This window comes from Scyliorhinus torazame, chromosome 2 (genome assembly GCF_047496885.1).
Source record: "Scyliorhinus torazame isolate Kashiwa2021f chromosome 2, sScyTor2.1, whole genome shotgun sequence".
Taxonomy (NCBI): domain Eukaryota; kingdom Metazoa; phylum Chordata; class Chondrichthyes; order Carcharhiniformes; family Scyliorhinidae; genus Scyliorhinus; species Scyliorhinus torazame.
Window position 1 is genome coordinate 321,278,296 of NC_092708.1, and position 19,167 is coordinate 321,297,462.

Below are 19,167 nucleotides of genomic sequence, written 5' to 3' on the forward strand. Positions count from 1 at the left end.
TAAACATTATTGGTCTCTATGGGGATTGCAGAAATTTTTTTGTTCCTTGCATTGCAGTTAATATACGAAAAATGTTTAAAAAGCAGAAGTTTTAAAAGGAGACATGACAAATGACAGAAGCAAAGTGGATAGGAAGAGTGGAAAATGTCTGATCAATAATGTACATGGGCCCACAGCAACTCATAATGCCACTGAGGTCACTCACAAGTCCCCTCTAAGATACTGTGTAAACATGGTTGTTGCCGTGCAAAAGAATTTAAAGCCACCAAGCCTGCAAATGAACAGGCAGCGGAGGGGACATTGGTGATCAGGTAAGCACTCTTAATTTCAACTGCCTAGGAAATTTGGTAATCCATTAACGTCACAAACTGATGCAACACTTGCTTCTAAAATTGCTGTTGATTCATGCATAATGTTATATTTACATCGCTGCTCTCATTTGAACATTCAATTTACTTATTGTTCGGCTTCTTGAAATATGCACTTAGTTTGTTGCTGTAGCATAAATAATAATATAATAATCGCTTATTGTCACAAGTAGGCTTCAATGAAGTTACTGTGAAAAGCCCCTAGTCGCCACATTCCGGCGCCTGTTCGGGGAGGCTGGAACAGGAATTGAACCCGCGCTGCTGGTCTTGTTCTGCATTATAAGCCAGCTGTCTTAGCCCACTGTGCTAAATCAGCCGCTGGAAGCTGGCACTTTTTAATATCCTCACCAGAGGCAATTCCAAAGTAAGGCACACCGTCACTTCCTTCAATGTTTCCTACATCCTGAGACCTGTCATGACTTCTTACCACAAGGCCTTACCACATCATCTTCAGAAACAAACTGAAAGAGAAAACAGGAAACAACAATGTTACATGAAAATACCAAAACCAATTCAGTTTTGTTGCACACAAACATCAGCTCTCTCACACCACTCTATGTCTATGAACTATGTATAAAAGCTAACAGGTTGCCAAGACATGAATGAAAATTTCATTACCTCTATTAATTTATTTATACTAGAAGGAAACAAGATGCTACTTTCTCAGTCAATGGAAAGTTGAGAGTAATTTGGAAATTAGTTCAGTTAAGACACATAAATGAAACCAGTTAGGAAACCAACTGCTTAATAGTTAAAAACTCTCCAAATAACTGACCAGTATTCATCGCCCATTCTCAAAACCAACAGCTCCACGCTCATGGATAATTACATACACGCAGCACAAGAAAGCAGCAATGGTTAACAGTGCAAAACATGAGCGCAGGGAAAAGAGTTCTATTGCTGAAGTACAGGCTGCCAGCAGATTGCTTTACATTGCACTCTCTAAAGACCTGCAGGAACAAGACAGCATTTCACAACTAAAGCAAAGGAATGCCGCACCTTATTATTCAATAAATCTAGTCTTGATTAAACATCTATCACAAACTCTCCTTATCACAAAGTATAGATCTCCAATTTTCATGACCCGCTACAGGCACTTTTCTGTAGTACAGTACTAATCAGTTTACAGCAACGTAAAAACTTACGACACAACTACCTTACGGGTGCGTTCACCTTAAAACTAAAAGAAAACGCAGGCAAGATCGACAGACACGTACCTGAAAGTATCCAGTAGAGTCTATGTGTCAATATATATGGCTCAGCTGGTCAATACTTAATTTGCTGCACAAAATAACTCCCTCCCAGCAAGCTGATTACATTCTTGTTACTCCACCCACAGCTCAACAAAAATACGCAAGCTTTCTTGGGCCTGGAATCTTTTAGCAGCAGCAGCAAACTGATAAATGAGGGCCCAAACCTGCTAAAAGTTGACTAATGGCTGAGCTTTTAGGCGTAACCCTGAGCTGGAGACAAAGATTAATTGCTCTGTCAGCCAGTTCTTCTAGCAGGGCAGCATTAAATGTTTAGTCATCCAGCCAATTTACCAAAGTACTATTACCTATTAAAGCAGATAAAGAACCAGCAACTATTTCATATTCTGTGAAAGTATGAGACAAATGCAAAAATATTAACAGTCTTTGTAGCTGCCTTGAGCCAAATTTAAAAAAATGCTCAAGTATAATTCGATTTAACTTTACTGGTTTATTGTTTTCTTTCCTAACGGCAGAATTCAGAGTGCAATATAATTCCATGCATTCCAGCAAACCTGTTACCTTATGCATTGTAGTATTTTTCCCATTTCTGAACATTGACAGCAAATGCCTGCAGAGTATTAAACCATGAAGAGATAGAATGGCATCACAGCCGAGTTCAATTCTGTCCTGATAAAACATTAATTAATTCACTTCCAACAAGAGATAGATATCGGGAAGAGTAATATTCACGTCTTGAGCAGAGATGTTGAGGATCAACCCACATGCACCATGCAAAGTCTGCCCAGCAAGCTGTAGAGTTATAAACTGCATAACAACATTCACTCATCTGGAGAAATAAAAGGTGCTCTCCATTTTAAAAGGGGATTAAAACAAAAGTATTTCAACACTTGTCACATTTGGCACTTCAGAGAACTGACCACAACTTTTGAAACTTTTCTCAACAAAGCTTTATTCATACTTATGATATAGAATAATTAATCTGAAATACTGCAATAAAATCAACAGCAACTATTGTGTACTAAAGAAGGCTTGGCTTGTTTTAGTCCTGCAGAATAGATTAGTTACATTAGTAATGAAATTTATCGGAAAATACATTTACTATAAGTATCTCTCTTTACATCAAAATTAATAGGTTTTATTCAAAACGCACCTTGTATATTGAAGTTACAAAATGGTAACCGTCTATTTTCCCATCCAGCCTATTCATATATGCTGCATTTCCCTCCATTCACCATCAGTTTATACCACCAAAACTCTCAGGTTTGTCAAGCACGATCATCCCTTTGGAAATCTGTGCCAGAAACGCAGCACGGTAGCCTTGTGGATAACACAATTGCTTCACAGCTCCAGGGTCCCAGGTTCGATTCCGGCTTGGGTCACTGTCTGTGCGGAGTCTGCACGTCCTCCCAGTGTGTGCGTGGGTTTCCTCCGGGTGCTCCGGTTTCCTCCCACAGTCCAAAGATGTGCAGGTTAGGTGGATTGGCCATGATAAATTGCCCTTAGTGTCCAAAATTGCCCTTAGTGTTGGGTGGGGTTACTGGGTTATGGGGATAGGGTGGAGGTGTTGACTTTGGGTAGGGTGCTCTTTCCAAAAGCCGGTGCAGACTCGATGGGCCGAATGGCCTCCTTCTGCACTGTAAATTCTATGATAATCTATGTAACCATTCTCTTTTTGTCCAGATACATAGCAATTTCATCAGGGCAGAGTTACATTGTCCCAGTCAGACTTAAACTTATTAGTGGGAATAGACAGGATGGCAAGGGTGAGTCACTCGTGATCCATTGTCCTTCGGGACACTCCTGTCTGACCAGGTATCAGCCCATTGCCTCTTTGTCAATGGGAGGTTAGTTGCATCAATAGCATAGCTCTATTATTTTGTATAAATGGGAGTGGGCAAGGTAATGATGCTGGGTTCTAGTCTGGAAACCCCAGGAGAGAACCTTTGTTTGAGGGGCTGGGCAGAGCTTAGAGAGAGGGACAAAATTAATCCTGTTTTGAACTGGTACAGGGAGAAGGCTTTGGAAAGCGACCGGAAGAGATCATGAAAGTTGGCACGGAGGCAGGCTTTGGAAAAGAATTTGGAAAGAATTTCCCTAAAGACAAAATGGTTCGTAAATGCAAGTTACCGATATTCAGGACGCCAAAGCTTGTAATGAGGCAGTGGGGAAGGGAACACTGACAAAGGAGAGTATTTGCAGGCACGGAGATGGGTTGAAGTGTGTATACTTCAACGCAAGAAGCATCAGGAATAAGGTGGGTGAACTTAAGGCATGGATCGGTACTTGGGACTACGATGTGGTGGCCATCACGGAAACTTGGATAGAAGAGGGGCAGAAATGGTTGTTGGAGGTCCCTGGTTATAGATGTTTCAATAAGATTAGGGAGGGTGGTAAAAGAGGTGGGGGGTGGCATTATTAATTAGAGATAGTATAACAGCTGCAGAAAGGCAGTTTGAGGAGTATCACCCTATTGAGGTAGTATGGGTTGAAGTCAGAAATAGGAAAGGAGCAGTCACCTTGTTAGGAGTTTTCTATAGGCCCCCCAATAGTAGCAGAGATGTGGAGGAACAGATTGGGAAACAGATTTTGGAAAGGTGCAGAAGTCATAGGGTAGTAGTCATGGGCGACTTTAACTTCCCAAATATTGAGTGGAAACTCTTTAGATCAAATAGTTTGGATGGGGTGGTGTTTGTGCAGTGTGTCCAGGAAGCTTTTCTAACACAGTATGTAGATTGTCCAACCAGAGGAGGGGCAATATTGGATTTAGTACTGGGTAATGAACCAGGGCAAGTGATAGATTTGTTAGTGGGGGAGCATTTTGGAGATAGTGACCACAATTCTGTGACTTTCACTTTAGTAATGGAGAGGGATAGGTACGTGCAACAGGGCAAGGTTTACAATTGGGGGAAGGGTAAATACGATGTTGTCAGACAAGAATTGAAGTGCATAAGTTGGGAACATAGGCTGGCAGGGAAGGACACAAGTGAAATGTGGAACTTGTTCAAGGAACAGGTACTACGTGTCCTTGATATGTATGTCCCTGTCAGGCAGGGAAGAGATGGTCGAGTGAGGGAACCATGGTTGACAAGAGAGGTTGAATGTCTTGTTAAGAGGAAAAAGGTGACTTATGTAAGGCTGAGGAAACAAGGTTCAGACAGGGCATTGGAGGGATACAAGATAGCCAGGAGGGAACTGAAGAAAGGGATTAGGAGAGCTAAGAGAGGGCATGAACAATCTTTGGCGGGTAGGATCAAGGAAAACCCCAATGCCTTTTACACATATGTGAGAAATATGAGAATGACTAGAGCGAGGGTAGGTCCGATCAAGGACGGTAGCGGGAGATTGTGTATTGAGTCTGAAGAGATAGGAGAGGTCTTGAATGAGTACTTTTCTTCTGTATTTACAAATGAGAGGGGCGATATTGTTGGAGAGGACAGCGTGAAACAGATTGGTAAGCTCAAGGAAATACTTGTTAGGAAGGAAGATGTGTTGGGCATTTTGAAAAACTTGAGGATAGACAAGTCCCCCGGGCCTGACGGGATATATCCAAGGATTCTATGGGAAGCAAGAGATGAAATTGCAGAGCCGTTGGCAATGATCTTTTCGTCCTCACTGTCAACAGGGGTGGTACCAGGGGATTGGAGAGTGGCGAATGTCGTGCCCCTGTTCAAAAAAGGAACTAGGGATAACCCTGGGAATTACAGGCCAGTTAGTCTTACTTCGGTGGTAGGCAAAGTAATGGAAAGGGTACTGAAGGATAGGATTTCTGAGCATCTGGAAAGACACTGCTTGATTAGGGATAGTCAGCACGGATTTGTGAGGGGTAGGTCTTGCCTTACAAATCTTATTGAATTCTTTGAGGAGGTGACCAAGCATGTGGATGAAGGTAAAGCAGTGGATGTAGTGTACATGGATTTTAGTAAGGCATTTGATAAAGTTCCCCACGGTAGGCTTCTGCACAAAGTAAGGAGGCATGGGATAGTGGGAAATTTGGCCAGTTGGATAACGAACTGGCGAACCGATAGAAGTCAGAGAGTGGTGGTGGATGGCAAATATTCAGCCTGGATCCCAGTTACCAGTGGTGTACCGCAGGGATCAGTTCTGGGTCCTCTGCTGTTTGTGATTTTCATTAATGACTTGGATGAGGGAGTTGAAGGGTGGGTCAGTAAATTTGCAGACGATACGAAGATTGGTGGAGTTGTGGATAGTAAGGAGGGCTATTGTCGGCTGCAAAGAGACATAGATAGGATGCAGAGCTGGGCTGAGAAGTGGCAGATGGAGTTTAACCCTGAAAAGTGTGAGGTTGTCCATTTTGGAAGGACAAATATGAATGCAGAATACAGGGTTAACGGTAGAGTTCTTGGCATTGTGGAGGAGCAGAGAGACCTTGGGGTCTATGTTCATACATCTTTGAAAGTTGCCACTCAAGTGGATAGAGCTGTGAAGAAGGCCTATGGTGTGCTCGCGTTCATTAACAGAGGGATTGAATTTAAGAGCCATGAGGTAATGATGCAGCTGTACAAAACCTTGGTAAGGCCACATTTGGAGTACTGTGTACAGTTCTGGTCGCCTCATTTTAGGAAGGATGTGGAAGCTCTGGAAAAGGTGCAAAGAAGATTTACCAGGATGTTGCCTGGAATGGAGAGTAGGTCTTACGAGGAAAGGTTGAGGGTGCTAGGCCTTTTCTCATTAGAGCGGAGAAGGATGAGGGGCGACTTGATAGAGGTTTATAAGATGATCAGGGGAATAGATAGAGTAGACAGTCAGAGACTTTTTCCCCAGGTGGAACACACCATTACAAGGGGACATAAATTTAAGGTGAAAGGTGGAAGATATAGGAGGGATATCAGAGGTAGGTTCTTTACCCAGAGAGTAGTGGGGGCATGGAATGCACTGCCTGTGGAAGTAGTTGAGTCGGAAACATTAGGGACCTTCAAGCAGCTGTTGGATAGGTACATGGATTACGGGAAAATGATATAGTGTAGATTTATTTGTTCTTAAGGGCAGCACGGTAGCATTGTGGATAGCACAATTGCTTCACAGATCCATGGTCCCAGGTTCGATTCCAGCTTGGGTCATTGTCTGTGCGGAGTCTGCACGTCCTCCCCGTGTCTGCGTGGGTTTCCTCCGGGTGCTCCGGTTTCCTCCCACAGTCCAAAGATGTGCGGGTTAGGTGAATTGGCCAATGATAAATTGCCCTTAATGTCCAAATTGCCCTTGGTGGTGGGTGGAGGTGTTGAGTTTGGGTAGGGTGCTCTTTCCAAGAGCTGGTGCAGACTCAAGGGGCCGAATGGCCTCCTTCTGCACTGTAAATTCAATGATAATCTATGATTAATCTAGGACAAAGGTTCGGCACAACATCGTGGGCCGAAGGGCCTGTTCTGTGCTGTATTTTCTATGTTCTATGTTCTATGTATCTCCTTTGCCAACCTGTGTAAGTGGAATGAGAGCTGCATGTTCATTTAAAGTGCTGTTTAATGGGCACTAGCATGTTACAGTTAAGAAACTACATGTAATGCTACTGTTATGGTTGAAGTTTAAAAGTTTAAATATTTTTTCTTTTGTTTTATAAAATAACCACTCCCTATTTCATATACCATGTCCAGAACAAATTAATATTTCCACACTGCATTAAAACTTTTTTAAATTGCAGCTATGGTCCAAATTCTTAGCCACTGCCGAGAGCTGACCAGGCGACCATAACAATTATACCTTTATCAATATAACTAGCTCTATATTTTGAGCCCTGACCATATTCATAGAATCCCTTGTGTGCAGGAGGCCATTCAACCCATCGCGTCTGCACCAGTCCTCTGAAAGAGCACCACATCTAGGCCTACTTCCCCACCCTATTCCGATAACCCCATCTAACCTTTGGACATGAAGGGCAATTTTAGCATGGCCAATCCACCGAACCTGCACATCTTTGTACTGTAGGAGAACACCCAGAAGAAACCCACGCAGACACAGGGATAATGCACAACTCGACACAGACACCCAAGGTCGGAATCAAACTGGATCCTTCGCGCTGTGAGGCAGCAGTGCTAACCACTGTGCCTATATCAACCCTCTCAACAGCATGTATTTTCTCTTTGACCAATATTGCCACTCTGCTTTTATCTTTTCTATATGTCTCATATTTATTATATCCCAATTGTTTTTATTCCTTTTTAAAAATAAATTTAAAGTACCCAATTATTTTTTTCCAATTAAGGGATAATTTAGCATGGCCAATCCACCAACTCTGCACATCTTTTTTCGGTTGTGGGGCGAGACCCACACAGACACGGGGAGAATGTGCAAACTCCACACGGACAGTGACCCAGGGCTGGGATCGAACCCGGGTCTTCAGCAACATGAGGCAACAGTGCTAACTACTGCACCACCGTGCCGCCCTTTGCAGCCAAGTTCTATTAATATGTTAACTCTAGATCATCCCAGGGCCGCAAGGTGGCACAGTGGTTAGCACTGTTGCCTCACGGTGCCGAGGTCCCAAGTTCGATTCCGGCTCTGGTGCACTGCCTGTGTGGAGTTTGCACATTCTCCCCGCGTTTGAGTAGGTTTCGCCGTCACAACCCAAAGATGTGCAGGGTAGGTGGATTGGCCACGCTAAAATTGCCCCTTGATAATAATAAATTAAGTAGGTACACTAAATGGATTTTCTCAGTTTACCTTTTCCACAATCTGCACATCGCAATACATGCAGTTTCCTTAAACTACTCACTCCTTCCTTTCTCTAGTGCTATTTTTTGTCTCTTTATTTATTTGATTCCATTCTACTCCATATCACTCTGGCCAAAATGATTTAATGCACGAATATCCTCTTCTTTTTCCAGGTTAAATATTTATTTTCACATCTCGGATGACCCCACAACCATCTGTTGTTTGACCAACGTGCTAATAAGATGCCTTAATCTTCAGAAACACGCTGTACATGGTGGCAATACGAAGAGCAGTGAGATGTCATAAATGTCAGTGAATTAAGCCAAATCAATGAAAATTGATTAATTTGTGCCAAAAGGCAAAAAGAATTATGGAAATGTTAATTTCTGAATTTATTACCCAGACTAAGGATTAAACCAATATTACAGAAAATGCGCATCAGGTAAATCATCATCTCCAGAGGAAAAACATTCTAGTAGTGTATCTTTCACTATAAACCAAACTCGTTTCTCTTTATACACAGAAATTTCTACAATTTTATTACAGGTTTCCATCTTATGCTTTTTTTCTCCTTTTCTAGGCCAGTCACGTGCCCGCGCCTCCCGCACCCTCCAGTCCCCCCAGATGGCGGATCCCCACCCCGACCACCTCTCTTATTTCCAGTTCCCCATTGGCCAATGCAGCAGCAACCATATACCCCCCCCCCCCCCCCCCCCCCCCCCCCCGCTAGATCCATATCTAGCTCTTTTGCTCCCCCCATAACACTCCCGCAAGTTAGCTGACTCCTGCTGACCCCGGCCTCTCCCGCCGTCATTGGCCTGGTAGGGGTAGTCTGGGAGACGTTGAAGGCAGTGGTCAGGAGAGAGTTAATCTCCATTAGGGCCCAAAGGGAGAAGAGAGAGGGCAGGGAGAGGGAGAGGTTGGTGGGGGAGATCTTAAGGGTGGACAGGAGATATGCAGAGGCCCCCCGAGGAGGGACTACTTAGGGAGCGGCGAAGCCTCCAGATGGAGTTTGACCTGTTGACCACAGGGAAAGCAGAGGCACAGTGGAGGAAAGCACAGGGGGCAACATACGAGTATGGGGAGAAGACGAGTCAGATGCTGGCACACCAGCTCCGTAAGAGGGTGGCAGCGAGGGAGTTAGGTGGAGTCAAGGATAGCAGGGGGAATACGGTGCGGAGTGTGGTGAGAGTAAATGAGGTATTTAAGGACTTCTATGAGGAGCTGTACAGATCTGAGCCCCCAGCGAGGGGATGAGGGGATGCGCCGATTTATGGATCAACTGAGGTTCCCGAGGGTGGAGGAGCAGGAGGTGGCTGGTTTGGGGGCGTCAATTGGGGTGGAGGAGCTGGTTAAAGGATTAGGGAACATGCAAGGGGGGGGGGGGGGGGGAGAGAGAGAGAGAAAGAGGCCCCGGGGCCAGATGGGTTCCCGGTCGAGTTTTATAGGAAATATGTGGACCTGCTAGGCCCGTTGTTAGTGAGAACTTTCAATGAGGCAAGGGAGAGGGGGACCCTGCCCCCGACAATGTCCGGGGCGCTGATCTCGCTGATTCTGAAGCGGGAGAAGGACCCGTTGCAATGTGGGTCGTATAGGCCGATCTCGCTCTTCAATGTAGATGCTAAGTTGCTGGCAAAAGTGCTGGCTACGAGACTTGAGGACTGTGTCGCTGGGGTGATTCACGAGGACCAGACGGGATTTGTAAAGGGCAGGCAGCTAAACACCAATGTGCGGAGGCTCCTCAACGTGATTATGATGCCATCGGTGGAGGGAGAGGCAGAGGTAGTGGCAGCTATGGACGCGGAGAAGGCCTTCGACCGGGTGGAGTGGGAGTATCTTTGGGAAGTGCTGCGGAGGTTTGGGTTCGGGGAGGGGTTTATCAGTTGGGTCAGACTCCTATATAGAGCCCCGATGGCGAGTGTGGCTACGAATCGGCGGAGGTCGGAGCACTTTCGGCTGTACCGAGGGACGAGGGTACGAGACAGGGGTGCCCCCTGTCCCCCTTGTTGTTTGCATTGGCAATTGAGTCTTTGGCCAAGGCACTAAGGGAGTCCAGGAAATGGAGGGGGTTGGTCCGAGGGGGAGAGGATCATCGGGTGTCGCTGTATGCGGACGACCTGTTGCTGTATGTGGCAGATCCAGTGGAGGGGATGGCAGAGGTTATGCGGATCCTAAGGGAGTTTGGGGACTTCTCGGGCTGTAAGCTCAACGTAGGGAAAAGTGAGCTCTTTGTGGTGCATCCAGGGGACCAGGGAAGGGGGATAGACGACCTACCATTGAAGAGGGCGGACAGGAACTTTCAGTACTTGGGGATCCAGGTGGCTGGGAGCTGGGGGGGGCCCTGCACAAGCTCAATTTGACGCGGTTGGTGGAGCAGATGGAGGAGGATTTCAAAAGATGGGATGTGCTGCCACTCTCGCTAGCGGGCAGGGTATAGTCGGTTAAAATGATGGTCCTCCCGAGGTTTCTCTTTGTGTTCCAGTGCCTTCCCATTGTGATTACCAAGGCCTTTTTTAAACAGGTAGGTAGGAGCTTCATAGGTTTAATGTGGGCAAATAAAACCCCGAGGGTAAATAGGGTGTTTCTGGAGTGTAGCAGGGACAGATTCCCTGCCAAATCTGTGCGGCTACCATTGGGCAGCCAACGTGGCGATGATCCCCAAGTGGGTAATAGAGGGAGAGGGGGCGGCGTGGAAGAGGTTGGCGATGGCGTCCTGCAGGGGCACGAGCCTGAGGGCGTTGGTGACGGCACCGCTGCCGCTCTCGCCGACAAGGTACACCACGAGTCCGGTGGTGGCGGGCAACGTTGAAGATCTGGGGGCAGTGGAGACGGCATTGGAGCGAGATGGGAGCCTCGGTTTGGTCCCCGATTCGGGAGAACCATCGGTTCATTCCGGGAAGGATGGGTGGGGGGTTTCGGAGCTGGCATCGGGCAGGGATTAGAAGAATGGGGGACCTGTTCATCGATGGGACGTTTGTGAGCCTAGGGGCGCTGGAGGAGAAGTTTGGGTTACCCCCGGGAAATGCGTTCAGGTATATGCAAGTGAGGGCGTTTGTGAGGCGGCAGGTGAGGGAATTCCCGTTGCTCCCGGCACAGAGGATTCAGGACAGGGTGATTTTGGGTGTATGGGTCGGAGAGGGGCAACGTCTCGGCGATTTATCAAGGAGGTGAAAGAAGAGGAGGTGGTTTCGGTAGAGGAGCTAAAGGGCAAGTAGGAGGAGGAGTTTGGGGAGGACATTGATGAGGGGTCTGTGGGCTGATGCCCTGAGTAGGGTTAATTCTTCCTCCTCGTGCGCCAGGCTCAGCCTAATACAATTCAAGGTTGTTCACAGAGCGCATATGACAGGGGCGAGGATGAGTAGGTTCTTTGGGGTGGAGGACAGATGTGGGAGGTGCTCGGGGAGTCCGGCAAATCACGTCCACATGTTCTGGTCATGCCCGACACTGGAGGGGTTTTGGAGGGGTCTTGCGAGGACTATGTCCAAGGTGGTGAAAGTCCAGGTGAAGCCGAGTTGGGGGTTGGCATTATTTGGGGTAACGGACGAGCCGGGAGTGCAGGAGGCGAAAGAGGCCGGTATCCTGGCCTTTTGCGTCCCTGGTAGCCCGGCGGAGGATCTTGTTATTATGGAAGGACGCGAAGCCCCCCAGTGTGGAAGCCTGGATAAATGACATGGCAGAGTTCATTAAGCTGGAGAGGATAACGTTTGCCTTACGAGGGTCTGTGCAGGGGTTCTTCAGGTGGGTGGCAACCGTTCCTAGACTATCTCGCGGAGCGCTGGAGGAGGTCAGCAGCAGCAGCAACCCAGGGGGGTGGGGGGGGGGGGGTTAATATATGCGGGAGAAACCCAATGTATAAGTAGTTTATTATTTGTTTGATTGTGGTTTTTGTGTTCTTTCTTCTTTTTGTTATGGGGGGGGGGGGGGGGGCTTGTTTGTTAAAAGATTTTGTTGGAAAAATTTGAATAAACGTATTGAAAAAAAATTTTTAAAGTGGGAAACGCGAGGGGAGGAGAAGGGAGAAAGAATGGGATGAAATGGGGGCGGAGAGTGCGAGGATTGGAAGTGGACTGGTTTAAGTAGGAAGGAGGAAAATTGAGTGGAACGGAGAGCTGGAGAACAGGGGGGCAGGGTAGAGAAAGAGAGAGAGCGAGAGATAAAGGGAGAAAGCCAGACGGAAGGGGCGCCACAAGCAACCAACTTTGGTGCTGGCTTTGTCTTGCATCATTACAAATTGATTTCCATCAAAGTTTGCTGCAAAACTAACTTATCTTCCCCTTCTCAACCCAGTGATGTACGGAAGGGAGTTGTAGCAATCCCCACCCCGAACACTGTTACCTTGGCTGATGGCATTGCTGCCTTGGTTGGCGACATTGTAGTTATCTTACTGGGAAAGACCTGGTCAAATGATTTGGAGAGACACAAATATCAACACAGGTGTTAGGGAATTTTAATTAACTGAATAAACAGAGCATAAAAAGTTAGTATCAATAATAGTGACCTTATGATGACTTCCGGTTGCGGCGATGACCAGCTAAGCCGCACGTTTCGGCGGCTCCAGCTCGAACGGACCTTCGGACTCTTTTTAAGAGCCCCAACGGGGAATTTTTTCGGGACAAAACCCGGTGTGGGGTGAGACAACAGGGAGTCCCCCCCCAGCGAAAAGAAAATATCGGTGGCGGCGGCCAGATCTCGAAGAATCCTCGAGGGCAGGGGCAGAAGGAAGAAAGGAGCAAGATGGCGTCGGAGGGAGCCCAGGCGACATGGGGACCAGACCAGGATGAATTTTTAAGACGGTGTGTGGAGCTGCTAAAAAAGGAGGTGCTGGCCCCGATGCTGCAAGCAATTGAGGGGCTTAAGGAGACACAAAAGACCCATGGAGATAGAGCTCCGTGTGGTGGAGCAGAAGGTGACTGACAACGAGGACGAGATCCTGGGGCCTGGCGGTCAAAATGCAGACGCACGAGGCGCTCCATAAGAAGTGCATCGAAAGGATTGAAGTCCTAGAAAACAGATCACGGAGAAAGAACCTCCGGATCCTGGGTCTCCCCGAGGGAGTGGAAGGAGCTGACGGCGGGGCTTACGTGAGTACAATGCTACGCTCGCTAATGGGAGCTGAGGCCCCCTCGGGCCCCTTGGAAGTGGAAGGGGCCCATCGGGTCCCTGCGAGGAGACCAAAGGCGGTGAGAACCACCTAGGGCGATGATCGTGCGATTTCACCGCTTCAATGATAGAGAAGCGGTTCAGAGATGGGCCAAGAAGGTCCGGAGTAGTAGATGGGAGAATGCGGTGGTACGAGTGTATTCTGGATTGGAGTGAGGACGGTGGCCGAGAAGGAGGGTGAGCTTCAATCGAGCCAAGGAGGTGCTGCACAAGATGAAAGTGAAGTTCGGGATGTTGCAGCCGGCGCGACTGTGGGTCACGCACCAGGAGAGGCATTACTACTTTTGAAACGGCGGAAGAAGCATGGACCTTCATTAAAAACGAGAAACTGGATTAGAACTGAGGGACTGATGTTGGAGGGGAAACGACAATGCTGATGTATATAGAAATGTAAATTGGGGAGGGGGGGGGGGGGGGGAATTGAGAAATATGGGGCGCCGGTGGGGGGGGGGGGGGGGGGGGGGGAAGAAGAGACTCAGGCGGGGGATGGGGGAATGGGAGTGGGGCGGCAGAGGGAGCTGCACCACGAGGGGCAGGACGGGCTCTAGAGAACACAAGGTTTCTTTTTCTTGTTCCCGCGTCAGAAAGATGATGGCGGGAAGATAGGCGCAAGGTGGATGGGAGTTCCTCATGGGGGTGGTCAAGGAGAGAGAGCGGGAGAAGCCGGGGTCAGCTGAAGTCAGCTGACTTTCGGAAGCAATATGGGGGGAGTAACCATGCTAGATGGGGGTCTAGCGGGGGGGGGGGGATAACTGGGTTGCTGCTGCGGAGATCGAGAAGGAACTGGTAAAAGAAAAGGTGGTCGGGGCGGGAATGCGCCGCCTGGGGGACGGGTGGGTGCGCGGAACCGGGACGTGGGACTGCCCAGAGAGGGTGATGGCTAGTCGACAGGGGAGGGGGGCGGGCAGCCCCCCAGTCCGGCTGATCACGTGGAACATGGAGAGGCCTAAATGAGCCGATTAAGAGGGCCCGGGTGTTCGCGCACTTAAAAGGACTGAAGGCAGGCGTTGGCCATGCTTCAGGAGATGCACCTGAAGGTGGCGGACCAGGTTTAGGTTAAGGAAAGGATGGGTGGGACAGGTGTTCCACTCGGGGCTGGACGCATAGAATTAGGGGGGTGGCCATATTGGTGGGGAAACGGGTGTCATTCGAGGCTAGGAACATTGTAGCGGACAGCGGGTGGCAGATATGTGATGGTGAGCGGCAGACTGCAGGGAATGGAAGTCGTGTTGGTTAATGTATATGCCCCGAATTGGGATGATGTGGGATTTATGAAGCGGATGCTGGGGACGTATCCCGGACCTGGAGGTAGGAAACCTGATAATGGGGGGGGGGGAGACGACGACTTCAACACTGTGCTGGACCCAGGGTTAGATAGATCTAGATCTAGGACCGGAAGAAGGCCGGCAGCGGCCAAGGTGCTTAGGGGGTTTATGGACCAAATGGGGGGAGTGGATCCGTGGCTATTTGTTAGGCCGATGGCAAAAGAGTTCTCCTTTTTCTCCCATGTCCATAAGGTGTACTCCCGGATAGATTTCTTTGTTTTTGGGAAGGTCACTGATTTCGAGGGTGGAAGGAACTGAGTACTCAGTCATCGCTGTTTCAGATCATGCCCCACACTGGATGGACCTGAACTAGGAGAGGAGAGGGAGCAGCGTCCACTCTGGCGACTGGATGTGGGATTATTGGCGGATGAGGGAGTCTGCGGAAGGGTGCGGGGATGTATCGAAAGATACCTGGAGGCCAACGACGACGGGGAGGTCCGGGGTAGAAGTAGTATGGGAAGCACTAAAAGCGGTGGTCAGGGGAGAGTTGATCTCCATCAGGGCTCACAAGGGGAAAACGGAGGCCAAAGAAAGGGAAAGACTACTGGGGGGGAGATTTTGAGGGTAGATAAAAAATATGCGGAGGCCCCGGATGAAGGACTATACAGGGAGAGACGACGACTCCAGACGGAGTTCGATCTGCTCACGACAGGGAGGGCAGAGGCACAGTGGAGGAAGGCACAGGGGATGAGATATGAATATGGGGAAAAGGAGAGTCGCCTGTTGGCCCACCAGCTGCGAAAGAGGACAGCGGCGAAGGAGATAGGGGGAGTTAGGGATGAAACGGGAGCCACGGTGCGGAGAGCAGGGAAGATAAACAAGGTGTTTAAGACCTTTTACGAGAGGCTATATAGGTCCCAACCCCCGGAGGAAAAGAGGGGATGCAGCAGTTTCTGGACCAACTGAGGTTCCCGAAGGTGGAGGAGCAGGATGGTGGCAGGCTGGGGGCGCCAATTGGGGTGGACGAGGTGACCAAAGGGCTGGACGAGGTGACCAAAGGGCTGGGGAACATGCAGGCAGGGAAGGCCCCGGGACCAGATGGGTTCCCAGTGGAATTCTATAGAAAATATGTGGACTTGTTGGCCCCGCTGGCTGATAAGAACTTTTAACGAGGCCAGAGAAGGGGGGACCCTACCCCCGACAATGTCAGAGGCGACGATATCACTAATCTTGAAGCGAGATAAAGATCCGCTGCAGTGCGGGTCCTATAGGCCTATCTCATTGCTAAATGTGGATGCCAAGTTGCTGGGCAAAGGTGCTGGCAACAAGGATGGAGGATTGTGTCCCGGGGGTGGTGCACAAAGACCAGACAGGGTTCGTAAAGGGGAGACAACTGAATGTCAACGTGTGACGGCTATTAGGGGTGATAATGATGCCCCCAGCAGAGGGGGAGGCAGAGATAGTGGCGGCAATGGATGCAGAGAAGGCATTTGATAGGGTGGAGTGGGAGTATCTATGGGAGGTGCTGAGGAGGTTCGGGTTCGGGGAGGGGTTTGTCAGCTGGGTTAAACTCCTCTATGGGGCCCCCAACGGCAAGTGTGGTCACAAATCGGCAGAGGTCGGAGTATTTTCAACTACACAGGGGAACAAGACAGGGATGCCCGCTGTCCCCATTACTGTTCGCGCTGGCAATTGAACCACTGGCCATAGCACTGAGAGACTCCAGAAAATGGAGAGGGGTGGTTAGAGGGAGAGAGGAACACCGAGTGTCACTCTATGCGGATGACCTACTGCTGTATGTGACGGATCCAGTGGGGGGGGGGGATGACAGAGGTCATGCAGCTATTGAGGGAGTTTGGAGATTTCTCGGGATATAGGCTTAACATGGGAAAGAGTGAGCTTTTTGTGATACACCCTGGGGACCAGAGTAGAGGGATAGATGGCCTACCGCTAAGGAGAGTGGAAAGAAACTTCCGATACCTGGGGATCTCAGATAGCCAGGAGCTGGGGAACCTTACACAGATTCAATCTGACACGGCTGGTGGAACAAATGGAAGAGGATTTCAAAGGTGGGACATGCAGCCGCTGTCACTGGCGGGCAGAGTGCAGGCAATTAAGATGATTGTCCTCCCGAGGTTCCTATTTGTGTTCCAATGTCTCCTATACGGATCACTAAGGCCTTCTTTAAAAAAATAGATAGGAGCATCACAAGCTTAGTGTGGGCAGGGAAGGCCCCGCGGGCAAGGAGGGGGGTTCCTACAACGTAGCAGAGACAGAGGGGGACTGGCGTTGCCGAATTTGGGCGACTACTAATGGGCCGCCAACGTGGCGATGATTCGTAAATGGATGATAGAGGGAGAGGGATCGCGTGGAAAAGGTTGGAGATGAAGTCCTGCAAAGGGACGAGCTTGAAGGCGCTGGTGACGGCGCCATTACCGCTCTCCCCGAAAAAGTTTACCACGAACCTAGTGGTGGCGGCAACATTAAGTATCTGGGGCAATGGAGGCGACAGAGGGGTGTGCTGGGAAACCTCGGTGTGGTCCCCGATCAGGAACAACCATAGGTTTGCCCCAGGGAGGCTGGACGGAGGATTCCAGAGCTGGCACCGGGCAGAAATCAGGAGAGTGGGAGACTTATTTATAGATGGGACGTTTGCGAGTTTGGGAGCGCTTGAGGAAAAGTATGAGCTGACCCTGGGAAATACCTTAAGGTATATGCAGGTGAGAGCGTTCATGAGACAAGTGGTGAGGGAATTTCCGCTGCTCCCGACACAAGGGATCCAGGACAGGGTGCTTTCGGGGGTGTGGGTCGGGGAGGGCAAAGTGTCCGAGATATATACCGGGAGATGAGAGAAGAGGGGGAGGAGCTGGTGGACGAACTGAAGGGAAAATGGGAAGAAGAGCTCGGGGAGGAGATTGAGGAGGGTTTGTGGGCTGATGCCCTAAGCAGGGTAAATTCCTCTTCCTCGTTGTGCCAGGCTTAGCCTGATCCAATTTAAGGTGCTGCATAGAGCACAAGTGTGGGAGGAGGATAAGTGTGGGAGGTGCGGGGGAAGCCCGGCGAACCACACACATGTTTTGGTCGTGTCCGGCACTGGAGGGGTATTGGAGGAGTGGCGGGAGTGATCTCGAAGGTGGTGAAGGTCCGGGTCAAGCCAGGCTGGGGGTTAGCTATATTTGAAGTAGCGGATGAGCCGGGAGTGCAGGAGGCGAAAGAGGCCGATGTTGTGGCCTTTGCGTCCCTAGTAGCCCGGCGTAGGATTTTACTCATGTGGAAGGAAGCGAAACCCCCCCGGCCTGGAGACCTGGATAAACGATATGGCGGGGTTCATAAAACTGGAGCGGATGAAGTTTGCGCTGAGAGGATCGGCTCAAGGGTTCACCAGGCGGTGGCAACCGTTCACCGACTATCTAGCGGAACATTAGGGGGAAGATAGGATACCCCCGGGGGGGGGGGGTAAATTGATTGTGTTCTAGATGGGGAGAGGGGGTGGGGGGGAGCATTACTTAGTGTTATTTGGTTAGTTTACTATATTATTTAAACAATGTTATATAGCAGGTATCATGCTACCATTTTTTGTTGATTTGTAAGGGAAAAAATTGTGTTTGAAAACTTTAATAAAATATATATTTTTTAAAAATAATAGTGACCTTATAGCTACCATATTGTCATAAATAATCATCTGGTTCATTCATGTCCTTTAGGGAAGGAAATTCCCCATGTTCATCCAATCTGGCACATATGTGTGACTTGAAATCCATAGCAATGAGAATGATTCAACTGCCCCTACAAATGGCATAGCAAGTCACTCATTTGTGAAAAAGGTGATTCACCACCACCTTCTTAGGAATGGGCAATAAATGCTGGCCTTGCCAGTGATGCCCAACTCCAGTGAATGAACTAAAATAAAATAGCTGATTTAGCAAAGAATCCAGGATCTTTCTGGTCTGCATGGATCAGATATTTCATGGGTAAATTTGCTAAACAATCAGGAACACTCAAGAGTACACTTTAAAACTTGTACAGCAAATATTCAAATAATTTGTACATTTCAGTGTTAATTCAGAGTGTAGTTTATTGATTTAGCGTATGCGTAGTCACAGGGCCAAGCACAAGAGGCTGTTTAGCACAGGGCTAAATCGCTGGCTTTGAAAGCTGACCAAGGCAGGCCAGCAGCACGGTTCAATTCCCGTAACAGCCTCCCCGAACAGGCGCCGAAATGTGGCGACTAGGGGCTTTACACAGTAACTTCATTTGAAGCCTACTTGTGACAATAAGCGATTTTCATTTCATTTTATTTCATTCATTTTTCAAGACATAGGAGCTGATGTAGGCCATTTGGCCAATCGAGTGCTCCTCCATTCAGTGAGGTCAAGACCAATCTGATGTGATAATCCTCAGATTATCCCCATTACCCTCTATTCCTTCACTGATTAAAAATCTGTCTATCTCAGCCTTGAACATATTCAAAGACCCAGCCTCTATAGCTCCCTGGGT

At 48.7% G+C, this 19,167-nt stretch overlaps 1 protein-coding gene across 1 annotated transcript in view; it reads right to left on the reverse strand.

Annotated features, from left to right (window-relative positions):
* fbxo34 (F-box protein 34) overlaps window positions 1–19,167 on the reverse strand; it is an 88,405-nt gene that overhangs the window by 24,206 nt on the left and 45,032 nt on the right. The window contains exon 2 of the mRNA XM_072489698.1: window positions 717–829. The gene's annotated coding sequence lies outside the window, so the exon portion shown is untranslated. The remainder of the gene's footprint in view (window positions 1–716; window positions 830–19,167) is intronic.